We start from the raw sequence: 14,284 nt of genomic DNA on the forward strand, positions 1-14,284 counted from the left end.
CACCCTGTAACCACTGTGCTGCCATGCTGCCCTCTAACCACTGTGCCACTGTGCTGCCCTCTAACCACTGTGCCACCGTGCTGCCCCTAACCACTGTGCCACTGCGCCCCCCTCTAACCACTGTGCCACCGTGCTGCCCTCTAACCACTGTGCCACCGTGCTGCCCTCTAACCACTGTGCCACCGTGCTGCCCCTAACCACTGTGCCACCGTGCCACCCTCTAACCACTGTGCCACCGTGCCACCCTCTAACCACTGTGCCACCGTGCTGCCCCTAACCACTGTGCCACCGTGCCACCCTCTAACCACTGTGCCACCGTGCTGCCCTCTAACCACTGTGCCACCGTGCTGCCCTCTAACCACTGTGCCACCGTGCTGCCCCTGACCACTGTGCCACCGTGCTGCCCCTAACCACTGTGCCACTGTGCTGCCCTCTAACCACTGTGCCACTGTGCTGCCCTCTAACCACTGTGCCACCGTGCCACCCTCTAACCACAGTGCCACCGTGCTGCCCCTAACCACTGTGCCACCGTGCCCCCTCTAACCACTGTGCCACCGTGCCCCCCTCTAACCACAGTGCCACCGTGCTGCCCTCTAACCACTGTGCCACCGTGCCCCCCTCTAACCACTGTGCCACCATGCCACCCTCTAACCACTGTGCCACCGTGCCCCCCTCTAACCACTGTGCCACCGTGCTGCCCTCTAACCACTGTGCCCCCGTGCTGCCCTCTAACCACTGTGCCACCGTGCTGCCCTCTAACCACTGTGCCACCATGCCACCCTCTAACCACTGTGCCACCGTGCCCCCCTCTAACCACTGTGCCACCGTGCTGCCCTCTAACCACTGTGCCACCGTGCTGCCCTCTAACCACTGTGCCACCATGCCACCCTCTAACCACTGTGCCACCGTGCCCCCCTCTAACCACTGTGCCACCGTGCTGCCCTCTAACCACTGTGCCACCGTGCTGCCCTCTAACCACTGTGCCACCGTGCTGCCCTCTAACCACTGTGCCACCATGCCACCCTCTAACCACTGTGCCACCGTGCCCCCCTCTAACCACTGTGCCACCGTGCCCCCCTCTAACCACTGTGCCACCGTGCCCCCTCTAACCACTGTGCCACCGTGCCGCCCGCTAACCACTGTGCCACCGTGCCCCCCTCTAACCACTGTGCCACCGTGCCCCCCTCTAACCACCGTGCCCCCCTCTAACCACTGTGCCACCGTGCTGCCCTCTAACCACTGTGCCACCGTGCCCCCCTCTAACCACCGTGCCCCCCTCTAACCACTGTGCCACCGTGCTGCCCTCTAACCACTGTGCCACATGCCACCCTCTAACCACTGTGCCACCGTGAATTTGCTTATGAAATGAAATGAAATGAAAACCGCTTATTGTCACAAGTAGGCTTCAAATGAAGTTACTGTGAAAAGCCCCTAGTCGCCACAGTCCGGCGCCTGTTCGGGGAGGCTGTTACTGGAATCGAACCGTGCTGCTGGCCTGCCTTGGTCTGCTTTCAAAGCCAGCGAAAGTTATGATGGAATTTGCATCCTCCAACAGTGCCTTCCAGATCACGGGCGCGATTCACCATACCCGTCGGGGCGGGGGGTCCCTGCGGGACAGAGTGGCGTGAACAACTCCGGCATCAGGCCGCCCCAAATGTGTGGAATCCTCCGCACATTCAGGGGCTAGGCTGGCCCCGGAGTGGTTGGCGCCACTCCAACCGGCACCGAAGGGCTTCTGCCGGCCGGCACGAGTCGGCGCATGTGCTGGAGTCATCCCCGCGCATACGCAGAGGGATTAGCTACCGCACCGGGAATGGCGGAGGACCACGGCCTCCGGTGCGGAAGGATAGAGTGCCCCCGCGGCACAGGCCCACCCGCGGCACAGGCCCCCGCGGCACAGGCCCACCCACAGCACAGGCCCCCGCGGCACGGGCCCCCGCGGCACAGGCCCCCGCGGCACAGGCCCCCGCGGCACAGGCCCCCGCGGCACAGGCCCCAGCGGCACAGGCCCACCCACAGCACAGGCCCCCGCGGCACAGGCCCCCGCGGCACAGGCCCCCGCGGCCCCGCAGCACAGGCCCCCGTGGCACAGGCCCCCGCGGCCCCGCGGCACAGGCCCACCCGCGGCACAGGCCCCCGCGGTACGGGCCCACCCACAGCACAGGCCCCCGCGGCCCCGCGGCACGGGCCCACCCGCGGCACGGGCCCACCCGCGGCACAGGCCCCCGCGGTACGGGCCCACCCGCGGCACAGGCCCCCGCGGCACAGGCCCCCGCGGCCCCGCGGCACAGGCCCCCGCGGCACAGGCCCCCGCGGCATAGGCCCCCACGGCACAGGCCCTCGCGGCACAGGCCCGTCCCTGGATCGGTGGGTCCCGATTGCGGGCCAGGCCACCGTGGGGGCACCTCCCGGGGCCAGATCCCCCCGTGTCCCTCCAAGAACCCCGCAGCCCTCCCGCGCCGCCAGGTCCCGCCGGTAAGGGACCTACTTTAATTTACGCCGGCGGGACTGGCAACGAAAGGGCGGGACTTCGGCCCATTGCGGGTCAGAGAATTCGGGCAGCCCCGGGGCCCATTGAGTCGCGCCGGTCCCCGCCGTTCTCTGAGGCGGGGGCGCAACTCACGCCGGGGCAATTCTTGGGGGCGGAAGAATTTGGAGGACGGCGGGGGCGGGATTCACGCCGACCCCCGGCGATTCTCCGACCCGGCGGGGGGTCGGAGAATCCCGCCCAACAACTCTCTGTGGAAATAGAATTCATCCTCATCTCCTTGCGAGATCTTTGCCGATTACCTTCACTCTGTGCACGCTGGTCACTAACACTCCTGCCAGTGGAAACAGTTCCTCCCTCTCTACTCCATCAAAACCCTTTGTCATTTTAATATCTCCAGAAAATTTCTCTGTAACCTTCTCTACTGTAGGAACAATACAAGCTTCTCAATTCTCTCCACATTATGGACGATTTGTGAACAGACACACTAACCCATCCTGACCCTGTGCCCTCTTTAAATCTTTCTCTTGGTGTGTCAGTACTTACTGCTGCTTTCCAATCTTCTTCTGTAACTTCTGTAGGCTTTCAACCTGCATCACTTTTACTTTCTGTGCCTGTTACCTTTGCCACTGAAAGTTCTTCATTGAAATGAATGATTTTGTCAACCACAGGGTAAATTCAGAGTGAGAAACACTTGCTTGTCACAACATTAGGACATCTCAAAGCTTTTACAACCAATGAGGTAATTGCAACATATACACACTGGTTTAATGTAAGAAATACAGCAGCCAATCAGCACACAGCATGATCCCAGAAGCAGCACTGATCATTTCTGATGTTAGAATACAGAATATAGAATCTCTACAGTATAGAAGGAGCCCATTTTGCCCATCAAGTCTGTCCCGACCTTCTGAAAGAGCGCCCGATGTAGGCCCACTCCCCCACCCTCGCCCTGTAACCTCATAAACCCCACCTAACCTTTGGGCAATTTAGGCAACCTTTGGACACTAAGGGATTATTATTATTATAATAATATAATTATAATATATTGTTATAATCATAAAATATATTATATTTATTATGGCCAATCTACCTAACCTGCACATCTTTGGACTGTGGGAGGAAACCGGAGCACCCGGAGGAAACCCACGCAGACACGGGGAGAACGTGCAAACTCCGCACAGTCACCCAAGGCTGGAATCCAGGTCCCTGGCGCTCTGAGGCAGCAGCGCTAACCACTATGCCACGTGACGCCCCCGCAAAGGATAAATATTGCCCAGAACGCCCCTACACGTCTTCAAAAAAGTGGGATTGGATGTTTTAGATTTACCTGGGACAAAAGGCAGGGCTCTCAATTCAATATCTCATCCAAAAGATGGCACCTCTGACAGTGCGGCACGCGCTCAGTACTGACTCTCTGACAATGCGGCACTCCCTCAGTACTGACCCTCTGACAGTGCAGCAGTCCCTCAATACTGACCCTCTGACAGTGCGTCACTCCCTCAGTACTGACTCTCTGACAATGCGGCACTCCCTCAGTACTGACCCTCTGACAGTGCAGCACTCCCTCAGTATTGACCCTCTGACAGTGCAGCACTCCCTCAGGACTGACCCTCTGACAGTGCAGCACTCCCTCAGTACTGACCCTCTGACAGTGCGGCACTCCCTCAGTACTGACCCTCTGACAGTGCGGCGCTCCCTCAGTGCTGACCCCCTGATAGTGCAGCACTCCCTCAATACTGACCCTCTGACAGTGCGGCACTCCCTCAGTACTGACTCTCTGACAGTGCGGCACTCCCTCAGTACTGACCCTCTGACAGTGCGGCACTCCCTCAGTACTGACCCTCTGACAGTGCAGCACTCCCTCAATACTGACCCTCTGACAGTGCGGCACACCCTCAGTACTGACCCTCTGACAGTGCGGCACTCCCTCAGTACTGACCCTCTGACAGTGCGGCACTCCCTCAGTACTGACCCTCTGACAGTGCGGCATTCCCTCAGTACTGACCCTCTGACAGTGCGGCACTCCCTCAGTACTGACCCTCTGACAGTGCAGCACTCCCTCAGTACTGACCCTCTGACAGTGCGGCACTCCCTCAGTACTGACCCTCTGACAGTGCGGCACTCCCTCAGTACTGACCCTCTGACAGTGCGGCACTCCCTCAGTACTGACCCTCTGACAGTGCAGCACTCTCTCAGTACTGATCCTCTGACAGTGCAGCACTCCCTCAGTACTGATCCTCTGACAGTGCAGCACTCCCTCAGTACTGACGCTCTGACAGTGCAGCACTCCCTCAGTACTGACGCTCTGACAGTGCAGCACTCCCTCAGTACTGACCCTCTGACAGTGCAGCACTCCCTCAGTACTGACCCTCTGACAGTGCGGCACTCCCTCAGTACTGACCCTCTGACAGTGCAGCAGTCCCTCAGTACTGACCCTCTGACAGTGCAGCAGTCCCTCAGTACTGCACTAGAGTATCAGTCTAGATTTTTGCGCTCAAACCCGGTACGTTAGTGAGAGTTGTCGAAGGAACCACATTAATGCTTCAAATTGATTTCCTTTGCTTTTTTCTGTTTAAGGCATTGGGTGGAAACAAGCTGGTTTATATGGAATAAGCTAATGATCTGGAACAGAAATGAAAAACTACTGCAGGTTGAATCTGTTTGAATGTAGCAGGTGGATGAAATTTTAATCCAGTCTAATTGGTGTAACAGGTCACCGTGCTGAGGGTTCGGGTGGGGAATTGGTCTGACTTGGAATTGCACAATTCTCTGCCTCCTGAAACACTCGATACTGACACATGCAGCGTGGGATCCAGATTCAGCGCAATGACAGGCAGAGACATTCATTACCAGCTGCTAAAAAAGGACAAAAATAGAAACACCGTTTGGATAAAGAAAACAGAGAAATAAGAATATAAAGTATGTGGAATTTTTTTTCTGGTTATCTTCACAAATGTTTGAAGTTCGGGGGCGAGATTCTCCGACCCCCCGCCGGGTCGGAGAATCGCCGGGGGCTGGCATGAATCCCGCCCCCGCCAGTTGCCGAATTCTCCGGCACCGGATATTCGGCGGGGGCGGGAATCGCGCCGCGCCGGTTGGCGCCCCCCCCCCCCCCCCGCGATTCTCCGGCCCGGATGGGCCGAAGTCCTGCTGCTAGAATGCATGTCCCGCCGGCGTGGATTAAACCACCTCTCTTACCGGCGGGACAAGGCGGCGCGGGCGGGCTCCGGGGTCCTGGGGGGGGGCGCGGGGCGATCTGGCCCCGGGGGGTGCCCCCACGGTGGCCTGGCCCACGATCGGGGCCGACCGATCCACGGGCGGGCCTGTGCCGTGGGGGCACTCTTTTCCTTCCGCCTTCGCCACGGTCTCCACCATGGCAGAGGCGGAAGAGACTCCCTCCACTGCGCATGCGCGGGATGCCGTGAACGGCCGCTGACACTCCCGCGCATGCGCCGCCCGGCAATGTCATTTCCGCGCCAGCTGGTGGGGCACCAAAGGCCTTTTCCGCCAGCTGGCGGGGCGGAAATCAGTCCGCCGCCGGCCTAGCCCCTCAAGGTTAGGGCTCGGCCGCTCAAGATGCGGAGGATTGCGGAGGATGCGCCACCTTGGGGCGGCGCGATGCCGGACAGATTTGCCCCGTTTTTGGCGCCGGTCGGCGGACATCGCGGATTATGTAGAATTTCACTCCTGTTTCAGGGCACAAACAGAAAGAGCCCATCTAAAGCCAGGCTGACTTGGGCAATGTAGCAAAAAGCAGCAAAAATAATTTGAGAACAGCAAGTCAACTGAAAGTATGACATGCCGCGTGAATGCAAAACAGAGGAAATCATTGATGATGATGACTATCTGGCCATCACATTTGGGATAGAATTTAACTAATTCTACCAATGCATAGAATTATAATCGAATGGACACCAAACAATACTTGGCTGTTAACTGTCAGCCACCATGAACTTGTGCATTCTCCATAGCCTCTAGCAAGCAAAGTACGCTTGCCAACCAATCAGCAACCTCTTCTTAAACAGTATTACGCTGTTGTTTCCCTGATATTAGTATTCTTGCAATCTGAGTGCAAGAAGATCTTCAAGCAATGGTCTTTTTTCATAAATACTGATTTGATTGAATTTGATCTCTTGAGAGTTCCTTCAATTCTCTTGGACCAAACCACAGTCTGCCACAGCTCTTTGGAATTCACTCACGTTAGTTTCCAAGTCTGGCTCGTAGCTTCCTGAAGCTCTCTCCCTCTCTCAGCGAGGATTCTACTGCTAACCTCGTCCATTGCTTTTACCAGGCAGATCTGGCAATTTTAATTACTCATTAATCTGGACGTTTTATTCTGAGAATTTGCCCCACTTGTAATTCTTGCTTCACAACTCCAACACAGGAACCCGCCCGGGTGCCGAATAGCCTTGACAATTCTAGTTCCGGCTGCTGGCAGATACACAACTCTCTTTTCCCTGCCTCCAAGATGACTAGCTATTTATGTGAGAAAGCGCACAGATAAACCCAAAATAAACTCTGCCTGCCTTCAATTTATCCCCACAGCAACATGCACACCTGGGATGGCCCAGATAGAGATTTGACCCAACAACGTGAATACCCAAACATGTCCTTTTATGTGGAAACTGTACAAATAATTTAAGATCTTCCTTTGCTTACCCATTGTTTGACAACCTTTCTTTGATCTGGGGAATTATATGACTAATTCACTTCTCTAACGAAGACAGGGCAGTTCTTCTCAGACCTTTTGCATCAGTTCCCCGGCTAAACAGTCCTCCCTGCTATTTGAGGACTTTCACCTTTCTAGCTTTGACCTGATAGGTACACAAGGAAGGAACTTTGATGTGTAAATACTTGGGTGATGCGGCAACTTCTGAATTCCAGAGTTTCAATTACCTTACATTCCCAAAATGACCCAAAATGGGAAGCTATCTTCCTACAATGTATGTATCGTGAAATTAGAGATTTTCACAACAGATCCTTATTGGATGGTGAAGTGAGAAGTAACTTGCTTCCCAACTGTAGAAGGCCAAACAAACGGATTCCAGTCTAAAGTGCTGTCTCCCAAATAAAGACAATTAAGACGAAGTTCAAAGTGGCTCCTCCCTGAGAGTGAGGTACATTTACACTGACTGCCTGGCTCTCCTCATCCCCATTGACGAGACCGGCCGTCAATCACCTTCCAAAGTTGCAGACACACCCCTGGCTGCGCTGCTAATTTGCCCTGTGTTGTATGGGCAGTTGGGATGTGTAACTCCAGTGTTCAGCAATTTGGAGACCACAGTAGCAGTGAGCAGTTGGAATGTATTGCAAGCTGTAATATAGATGGATGGAACAGTGTAGTGTTTTTGTTACTGGGCTTGTCATCTGGAGAAAGTCAACTCAAATCCGATTGTGGCCATTCACAACTTAAATAGGAAGTGAGAAAAAAAACTGGAAATAAAGAGTCAGGAACAGTGGCCATCAAACTGGTGGATTGTTGTAGTAGCCCAACTGACTCAGATCTGGACTGGTTTGCATCAATATGTGGCTCCAGTTGCACACTTAATAATAATAATAATAATCATCATTATTGTCAAAAGTAGGCTTGCATTAACACTGCGGTGAAGTTACTGTGAAAATCCCCTCGTCGCCACATTCCGGCGCCTGTTCGGGTACACAGAGGGCGAATTCAGACTGGCCCGATTACGTCCACTCCAGCTCTCAAATGGTTTTCTTAAATGGTTACCAAATGGCTTTGGTTTCCTCTGGGGTTGGTTTAGCACACTGGGCTAAATCGCTGGCTTTGAAAGCAGACCAAGGCAGGCCAGCAGCACGGTTCGATTCCCGTACCAGCCTCCCCGAACAGGCACTGAACGTGGCGACTAGGGGCTTTTCACAGTAACTTAATTGAAGCCTACTTGTGACAATAAGCGATTTTCATCAATGTCCGAACAAGCCATTCAGTTGGATCCAGGGAAACAAGCTCTGCCAATAAGTGTCCAAAAGGACTACAGCCTGAGAATTATTAATTGGCTCTTGGCCAGGAGATGCTGAGCTCGACACAATGCATTTGTGCCCAATGGAAAGCTGCCGTACAGGGAAGACCCTTCATTGGCTGCCACCCCACTGTAGGGCACACTCTTTGTTCTGGATGCCAGTTTGCCTATTGGAGCATGCCTATAACATTTGATGCCAGTCAGAAAGCTGAGCACTGTCGGATTAGCAGCTCAGGCATGAGGTGAAGCACTGACAGCGTCAACGTCTGACTTGTTCCGTAGATGACAGTTACAGATTTTTTGCCGAAAGAAAAATGAACATGAAGTCAGTAACTAATCCTGGAATTTGATGATGTGTGTTGCCTGGAGAGTTGCCTCAAATTTTAACACCTTGCCAGTAACACTAAATGAGCCATTAATTTTAATTTCAATGTGCTGTTGGTACATTTTGCAAAGCAAAAGCAGCAAATTCCTGGTTCAGCCCCATGAGTCCTTTTTGTCACAGGAATAATTAAACCTGACAAAATTGATCTTTGGAGTAACACCATGAGACAAGGCAAGAGAAAAGCTGAAGGAAGCGAAGCCACAAAATGGTGCAAAGGAACTAGAGGAGAAATAGAGCACAGAGTGAGGAGCAGAGGCCTGAGAGCGCAGTCAGATTGAGTACGAGACAGAGGGCGGGATTCCCTGTCCATTCCCGGCAGCGGGATTCTCCGTCTCCTTACTCCAGCGGGATTCTCCGTCCGTTCCCGGCAGCGGGATTCTCCGTCTGCTCACTCCAGCGGGATTCTCCGTCTCCTTACTCCAGCGGGATTCTCCGTCTGTTCCCGGCAGCGGGATTCTCCGTCCGTTCCCGGCAGCGGGATTCTCCGTCCGTTCTCGGCAGCGGGATTCTCTGTCCGTTCCCGGCAGCGGGATTCTCCGTCCGTTCTCGGCAGCGGGATTCTCTGTCCGTTCCCAGCAGCGGGATTCTCCGTCCGTTCTCGGCAGCGGGATTCTCCGTCCGTTCTCGGCAGCGGGATTCTCTGTCCGTTCCCAGCAGCGGGATTCTCCGTCCGTTCTCGGCAGCGGGATTCTCCGTCCGTTCCTGGCAGCGGGATTCTCTGTCCGTTCCCGGCAGCGGGATTCTCCGTCCGTTCTCGGCAGCGGGATTCTCCGTCCGTTCCCAGCAGCGGGATTCTCCGTCCGTTCCCGGCAGCGGGATTCTCTGTCCGATCCCGGCAGCGGGATTCTCCGTCCGTTCCCGGCAGTGGGATTCTCCGTCCGTTCCCGGCAGCGGGATTCTCCGTCCGTTCCCGGCAGCGGGATTCTCCGTCCGTTCCCGGCAGCGGGATTCTCCGTCCGTTCTCGGCAGCGGGATTCTCTGTCCGTTCCCAGCAGCGGGATTCTCCGTCCGCTCACAGCAGCGGGATTCTCCGTCCGTTCACGGCAGCGGGATTCTCCGTCCGTTCACAGCAGCGGGATTCTCCGTCCGTTCACGGCAGCGGGATTCTCCGTCCGTTCACAGCAGCGGGATTCTCCGTCCGTTCACAGCAGCGGGATTCTCCGTCCGTTCACAGCAGCGGGATTCTCCGTCCGTTCCCGGCAGCGGGATTCTCTGTCCGTTCCCGGCAGCGGGATTCTCCGTCCGTTCACACCAGCGGGATTCTCCGTCCGTTCACACCAGCGGGATTCTCCGTCCGTTCCCGGCAGCGGGATTCTCCGTCCGTTCACACCAGCGGGATTCTCCGTCCGTTCCCGGCAGCGGGATTCTCCGTCCGTTCCCGGCAGCGGGATTCTCTGTCCGTTCTCGGCAGCGGGATTCTCCGTCCGTTCCCGGCAGCGGGATTCTCCGTCCGTTCCCGGCAGCGGGATTCTCTGTCCGTTCCCGGCAGCGGGATTCTCCGTCCGTTCATGGCAGCAGGATTCTCCGTCCGTTCCCGGCAGCGGGATTCTCTGTCCGTTCACGGCAGCGGGATTCTCCGTCCGTTCCCGGCAGCGCGATTCTCCGTCCGTTCCCGGCAGCGGGATTCTCCGTCCGTTCACGGCAGCGGGATTCCAAATGCAGCAAGACCTGGACAATATCCAGGCTCGGGGCTGACAAGGGGCAAGTTACATTCGTGCCACACAAGTGCCAGGCAATGACCATCTCCTACAAGAGAGGATCTAACCATCGCCCTTTGACATTCAGTGGCATTACCATCACTGAATCCCCACAATCAACATCCTGTGGGTTACCATTGATCAGAAACTGAACTGGAAAAGCCACATTAATACTGTGGCTATCTGAGCAGGTCAGAGACTAGGAATCCTGTGGTAAGGAACTCACCTCCTGACCCTCCAAAGCCTGTCCACCATCCACAAGGCACAAGTCAGGAGTGAGATGGAATACTCTCCACTTGCCTGGATGAGCAGCTCCAACAACACTCAAGAAGCTCGACACCATCCAGGACTAAGCAGCCCCGCTTGATTGCTCCCCTTCCACAAACATTTAAACCCTCCACCACCGATGAATAGTATCAGCCGTGTGTACCACCTACAAGATGCCTTGCAGGAACTCACCAAGGCTCTTTAGGCAGCACCTTCCAAACGCATGACCACTACCATCTAGAAGGACAAGAGCAGCAGATACCTGGGAACCCCACCAGCTGGAGGTTCCCCTCCAAGTCACCCACCATCCTGACTTGGAAATATATCGCCGTTCCTTCACTGTCGCTGGGGCAACATCCTTGAATTTCCTCCCTAACAGCACGGTGGGTGTACCTTCACCACATGGCCTGCAGCGGTTCAAGAAGGCAGCTCACCACCACCTTCTGAAGGGCAATTAGGGATGGGCGATAAACACTGACATAACCAGCGACGCCCACATATAAAAAGTACGCAGGGCTGAGTTGGAGAGATTTTTGATTCGGTTATGGGGAGCAGACGGGAAAATGGAGTTAAAGTGATGATCAGCTCTGATCTTATTGAAAGGCGGAACAGGTTCGATGGGCTGAATGGCCTATTTGTGCTCCTATTTCTTATGATGTAAAGCAGTGAGCAGGAAGGGGGAAGTCAGCATCTGAAATTTTAAAGAGTTTTTGCGAAACATTCAGGAATGACAGGAGCGGGGGGGGGGGGGTTAAAGAGCCCCCCAACCCGGCTGATCACGTGGAATGTGAGAGGGCTGAACGGGCCGATAAAGAGGGCACAGGTACTCGCACACCTAAAGAAACTTAAGGCAGATGTGGTTATGCTGATGGAGACGCATCTGAAACTGATAGACCAGGTCAGACTTCGCAAAGGATGGGTGGGGCAGGTGTTTCATTCGGGGCTAGACGCAAAAAACAGGGGGGTGGCTATATTAGTGGAGAAACGGGTACTGTTTGAGGCAAAGACCATAGTGGTGGATAGTGGGGGCAGATACGTGATGGTGAGTGGCAAATTGCAAGGGGAGGCGGTGGTCTTAGTGAACGTATATGCCCCGAACTGGGATGACGCCAACTTTATGAGGCGTATGTTGGGGCGTATCCCGGACCTAGAGGTGGGGAAGTTGGTAATGGGTGGAGATTTTAATACGGTGCTGGACCCAGGGCTGGACAGATCGAGGTCCAGGACCGGAAGGAGGCCGGCTGCAGCTAGGGTGCTTAAGGACTTTATGGAGCAGATGGGAGGAGTAGACCCCTGGAGATTTAGTAGACCTAGGAGTAAGGAGTTTTCGTTTTTCTCCTATGTCCACAAAGTTTAATCACGGATAGACTTTTTTGTTTTGGGAAGGGCACTGATCCCGAAGGTGACGGGGACGGAGTACACGGCCATAGCTATTTCGGATCACGCTCCACATTGGGTGGACCTGGAGATAGGGGAGGAAAAAGAACAGCGTCCGCCCTGCAGAATGGACATGGGATTATTGGCAGATGAGGGGGTGTGGCTAAGGGTGAGGGGGTGTATTGAAAGGTACTTGGAACTCAATGATAATGGGGAGGTTCAGGTGGGAGTGGTCTGGGAGGTGCTGAAGGCAGTGGTTAGAGGGGAGCTGATATCTATTAGGGCACATAAAGGAAAGCAGGAGGGTAGGGAAAGGGAGCGGTTATTGAAAGAACTTCTGAGGGTGGACAGACAATATGCAGAGGCACCGGAGGAGGGACAGTACAGGGAAAGGCAAAGGCTACATGTAGAATTTGACTTGTTGACTACGGGTAATGCAGAGGCACAATGGAGGAAGGCACAGGGTGTACAGACGAATATGGGGAGAAGGCGAGCAGGTTGCTGGCCCACCAATTGAGGAAAAGGGGAGCAGCGAGGGAGATAGGGGGGGTGAGAAATGAGGAGGGAGAGATGGAGAGGGGAGCAGAGAGAGTGAATGGAGTGTTCAAGGCATTTTATGAAAGATTATATGAAGCTCAGCCCCCGGATGGGAAGGAGAGAATGATGTGCTTTCTGGATCAGCTGGAATTTCCTAAGGTGGAGGAGCAGGAGAGGGCGGGACTGGGAGCACAGATTGAGACGGAGGAAGTAGTGAAAGGGATTGGGAGCATGCAGACGGGGAAGGCCCCGGGACCAGACGGATTCCCAGTTGAATTCTATAGGAAATATATGGACTTGCTGGCCCCGCTACTGATGAGAACCTTTACTGAGGTGAGGGAAAGGGGACAGCTGCCCCGACTATGTCAGAGGCAACGATATCGCTCCTCCTAAAGAAGGAAAAAGACCCGCTGCAATGCGGGTCCTCTCGGCCTATTTCCGTCCTGAATGTGGACGGTAAGATTCTGGCCAAGGTAATGGCAACGAGGATAGAGGATTGTGTCCTGGGGGTGGTTCATGAGGACCAAACTGGGTTTGTGAAGGGGAGACAGCTGAATACAAATATACGGAGGCTGCTAGGGGTAATGATGATGCCCCCACCAGAGGGGGAAGCGGAGATAGTGGTGGCGATGGATGCCGAGAAAGCATTTGATAGAGTGGAGTGGGATTATTTGTGGGAGGTGCTGAGGAGATTTGGCTTTGGAGATGGGTATATCAGATGGGTAAAGTTGCTGTATAGGGCCCCGGTGGCGAGCGTGGTCACGAATGGACGGGGGTCTGATTATTTTCGGCTCCATAGAGGGACGAGGCAGGGATGTCCTCTGTCACCGTTATTGTTTGCACTGGCGATTGAGCCCCTGGCCATAGCATTGAGAGGTTCCAGGAAGTGGAGGGGAGTACTCAGGGAAGGAGAAGAACACCGGGTATCTCTGTATGCGGATGATTTGTTGCTGTATGTGGCGGACCCGGCGGAGGGGATGCCAGAGATAATGCGGATACTTGGGGAGTTTGGGGATTTTTCAGGGTATAAATTGAACATGGGGAAAAGTGAGTTGTTTGTGGTGCATCCAGGGGAGCAGAGCAGAGAAATAAAGGATTTACCGTTGAGGAAGGTAACAAGGGACTTTCAGTATTTGGGGGTCCAGATAGCCAAGAATTGGGGTACATTGCATAGGCTTAATTTAACGCGGTTGGTGGAACAGATGGAGGAGGGCTTGAAGAGATGGGACATGGTGTCCCTGTCACTGGAAGGGAGGGTGCAGGCGGTTAAAATGGTGGTCCTCCCGAGATTCCTTTTTGTGTTTCAGTGCCTCCCGGTGGTGGTCACGAAAGCTTTTTTCAAAAGAATCGAGAAGAGTATTATGAGTTTTGTGTGGGCCGGGAAGACCCCGAGAGTGAGGAGGGGATTTTTGCAGCGTAGTAGGGACAGGGGGGGGGGATGGCACTACCGAGCCTAAGTGAGTACTACTGGGCCGCCAATATTTCAATGGTGTGTAAGTGGATGGGAGAAGGGGAGGGAGCGGCGTGGAAGAGATTGGAGAGGGCGTCCTGC

This window comes from Scyliorhinus torazame, chromosome 8, assembly GCF_047496885.1.
Source record: "Scyliorhinus torazame isolate Kashiwa2021f chromosome 8, sScyTor2.1, whole genome shotgun sequence".
NCBI classification, from domain to species: Eukaryota; Metazoa; Chordata; class Chondrichthyes; order Carcharhiniformes; family Scyliorhinidae; genus Scyliorhinus; species Scyliorhinus torazame.